At 71.2% G+C, this 3,752-nt stretch overlaps 2 non-coding genes across 2 annotated transcripts; both read left to right on the top strand.

The window, feature by feature from the left end:
• The first annotated feature begins 1,369 nt into the window (after positions 1-1,369).
• LOC131482581 (5S ribosomal RNA) lies at positions 1,370-1,488 on the top strand. The gene has a single exon (XR_009247124.1). It is a non-coding gene; the product is annotated as a 5S ribosomal RNA (ribosomal RNA).
• A 1,867-nt stretch (positions 1,489-3,355) lies between these two features.
• Positions 3,356-3,474, top strand: LOC131482582 (5S ribosomal RNA). Its single transcript, XR_009247125.1, has one exon. It is a non-coding gene; the product is annotated as a 5S ribosomal RNA (ribosomal RNA).
• Positions 3,475-3,752: the final 278 nt, after the last annotated feature.

The following is a 3,752-nucleotide window of genomic DNA, read 5'->3' on the forward strand; positions in this document are numbered from 1 at the left end:
CTTGCCACTGCTCAGGGCCCACCGCATGCACACTCAGTGGTCCTGGGCCAGGCCTGGGGAGAAACTTGCCTACACGCCACCTGCCAGAGCCCACCCGAGGGACCCCCTCACCCACCAACCCACCCACCTGGCCGGTAACAACTCTCTCTCTCTCTCTCTCTCTCTCTCTCTCTCTCTCTCTCTCTCTCTTTCTCTGCCTGTGTATCCCCTCTCCCTCTTGGCCTCGCTCACACGCGCGCGCGCACACACACACACACACACACACACACACCCCACACACCCCTACAGCCAAGACCCTCAGCCCTGACTCAGGCAGAATCCCAAGGCCCGGCCGGCTGGCCGGAGGCCCAGCGCCACACTCGCCTGCCCGTTGGCCCCCTCCCCTGGCCCTCGCAGACACACCTCCCACCGCCCGCAGCAGTCCCGCCCCCCGGGTGTAGGGGATGCCGAGGCGCCCCCACCCCACCCCCGTGGCGTGGGCAAACCTGCCCTGTGGACCGAAATGCCTCTGTGTCTCGAGGCCTGTGGGTGGTGTAGGACTGCGTGCCTGCTGCCTGCGTGCTGGCCAGTGCGTGGGGTCCCTGCGTGCGCCTGTGCGTGCGTGTGTGCATCAGTCGGTGGGTGAGGGTGACCCCGTGCGCTGGAGTGGGCCGTGCGGCGTGGCCCGCCGAGCCCGGCTCCCTCACGGCCCTCGGCCCCGGGTGCCCGGTCCCAGGTCCCGAGCCATCGTAGTGCCCAGCGTGGCTGATTGCTTGCTTGCTTGCTGGGTGGGTGGGAGTGAGGGTGGCTGTGGGGGAAGGGGTGGGGGTGGGCGAGGGGGTGGGCTGGGGGATGGGGGTGCGTCCGCGGGGCCCCAGGTGTCAACGGGGCCCACCGGGGCTGGGTGTCTGGGACCCCGTGGGTGCGTGCGGGCGGGCGTGCGGGCGTGTGTCAGCTGCCAGGGCTCCCAGCGGCAGGCGGAGCCGTAGGAGGGCAGGGCTGGGCAGTGTGAGGCGCCCCCCGAAGCCCACCCCGCCCAGCCCTGTCCGCCGGCGGCGCCTTCCCAGGTGCGGGAGCCTGGAGGGAGGAGGAGAATGCGGGGGTGCGGGGTGAGGCGCCCTGGCTGCGGGCAGGGGGAGGCGGCCTGAGAGGAGAGCTGGAGTGGCCTGGGGGCCGCTGAAGCAGGAGGTGGTCCAGCGTTGTCCCGGCGGTGCGGGCAGGGGCAGCAGCAGGGGCATGAATGAGCAACAGCAGGGGCAGGGGCATGAGCAGCAGGGGCAGGGGCAGCAGGGGCGTGTGGCGGGCGGGCGGGCGGGCGCAGGGGAGGGGCGTGTGGCGGGCAGGCAGCTGGGGCAGCAGGCTGAAGAGCGTGTGTGAGGCGGTGGCTGTCGTCTACGGCCATACCACCCTGAACGCGCCCGATCTCGTCTGATCTCGGAAGCTAAGCAGGGTCGGGCCTGGTTAGTACTTGGATGGGATTCCGCCTGGGAATACCGGGTGCTGTAGGCTTTTGCCCCCGGCCCATGCCCGCTCCCTCCTTTTCCCGCCTGCCCGCTCGCCCACCCAGCCCCACTCCGGGACGCCACCAGCCAAAAGCCCGGCCCAACCCTGCACCCTGCCACCTGCCACCTGCTACCCTGCCTGCCTGCTCTGGCCTGCCCAGCGTCCCTTCCCCTGCCTGCTGCTGCAGTCCCAGCGCTCCGCCACACGCCTCCCACGCCCCCAACCCACCCGCCCGCCGCCGCATGCGACGGTGCCACCCCGTTGTGTGTGTGGCCCCACACACACTAGCCAGCGCCCCAGCCCGCCCAACCCTGCACAGCCACCTGCCACACACACACACAGCCCCCCAGCCAACCTTCTCTGCCAGGCGCGCACACACTCACGCGCGCCAAGATCTGCCCTCCGCCCGCAGGCTCCCTGGGCACCTGCCCACACCCACACCCACACCCCCAATCGTGTGTGTTCCTCCAGGGCACACAGCGCCCGCAGCCAGCCCCCAACAGCACCAACAGCAGCACCACCTCGCCAGCCCAGGCTTGCCACTGCTCAGGGCCCACCGCATGCACACTCAGTGGTCCTGGGCCAGGCCTGGGGAGAAACTTGCCTACACGCCACCTGCCAGAGCCCACCCGAGGGACCCCCTCACCCACCAACCCACCCACCTGGCCGGTAACAACTCTCTCTCTCTCTCTCTCTCTCTCTCTCTGCCTGTGTATCCCCTCTCCCTCTTGGCCTCGCTCACACGCGCGCGCGCACACACACACACACACACACACACCCAACACCCCTACAGCCAAGACCCTCAGCCCTGACTCAGGCAGAATCCCAAGGCCCGGCCGGCTGGCCGGAGGCCCAGCGCCACACTCGCCTGCCCGTTGGCCCCCTCCCCGGCCCTCGCAGACACACCTCTCACCGCCCGCAGCAGTCCCGCCCCCCGGGTGTAGGGGATGCCGAGGCGCCCCCACCCCACCCCCGTGGCGTGGGCAAACCTGCCCTGTGGACCGAAATGCCTCTGTGTCTCGAGGCCTGTGGGTGGTGTAGGACTGCGTGCCTGCTGCCTGCGTGCTGGCCAGTGCGTGGGGTCCCTGCGTGCGCCTGTGCGTGCGTGTGTGCATCAGTCGGTGGGTGAGGGTGACCCCGTGCGCTGGAGTGGGCCGTGCGGCGTGGCCCGCCGAGCCCGGCTCCCTCACGGCCCTCGGCCCCGGGTGCCCGGTCCCAGGTCCCGAGCCATCGTAGTGCCCAGCGTGGCTGATTGCTTGCTTGCTTGCTGGGTGGGTGGGAGTGAGGGTGGCTGTGGGGGAAGGGGTGGGGGTGGGCGAGGGGGTGGGCTGGGGGATGGGGGTGCGTCCGCGGGGCCCCAGGTGTCAACGGGGCCCACCGGGGCTGGGTGTCTGGGACCCCGTGGGTGCGTGCGGGCGGGCGTGCGGGCGTGTGTCAGCTGCCAGGGCTCCCAGCGGCAGGCGGAGCCGTAGGAGGGCAGGGCTGGGCAGTGTGAGGCGCCCCCCGAAGCCCACCCCGCCCAGCCCTGTCCGCCGGCGGCGCCTTCCCAGGTGCGGGAGCCTGGAGGGAGGAGGAGAATGCGGGGGTGCGGGGTGAGGCGCCCTGGCTGCGGGCAGGGGGAGGCGGCCTGAGAGGAGAGCTGGAGTGGCCTGGGGGCCGCTGAAGCAGGAGGTGGTCCAGCGTTGTCCCGGCGGTGCGGGCAGGGGCAGCAGCAGGGGCATGAATGAGCAACAGCAGGGGCAGGGGCATGAGCAGCAGGGGCAGGGGCAGCAGGGGCGTGTGGCGGGCGGGCGGGCGGGCGCAGGGGAGGGGCGTGTGGCGGGCAGGCAGCTGGGGCAGCAGGCTGAAGAGCGTGTGTGAGGCGGTGGCTGTCGTCTACGGCCATACCACCCTGAACGCGCCCGATCTCGTCTGATCTCGGAAGCTAAGCAGGGTCGGGCCTGGTTAGTACTTGGATGGGATTCCGCCTGGGAATACCGGGTGCTGTAGGCTTTTGCCCCCGGCCCATGCCCGCTCCCTCCTTTTCCCGCCTGCCCGCTCGCCCACCCAGCCCCACTCCGGGACGCCACCAGCCAAAAGCCCGCCCAACCCTGCACCCTGCCACCTGCCACCTGCTACCCTGCCTGCCTGCTCTGGCCTGCCCAGCGTCCCTTCCCCTGCCTGCTGCTGCAGTCCCAGCGCTCCGCCACACGCCTCCCACGCCCCCAACCCACCCGCCCGCCGCCGCATGCGACGGTGCCACCCCGTTGTGTGTGTGGCCCCACACACAC

The sequence above is a fragment of the Ochotona princeps genome, chromosome 18 (genome assembly GCF_030435755.1).
Source record: "Ochotona princeps isolate mOchPri1 chromosome 18, mOchPri1.hap1, whole genome shotgun sequence".
NCBI lineage: Eukaryota > Metazoa > Chordata > Mammalia > Lagomorpha > Ochotonidae > Ochotona > Ochotona princeps.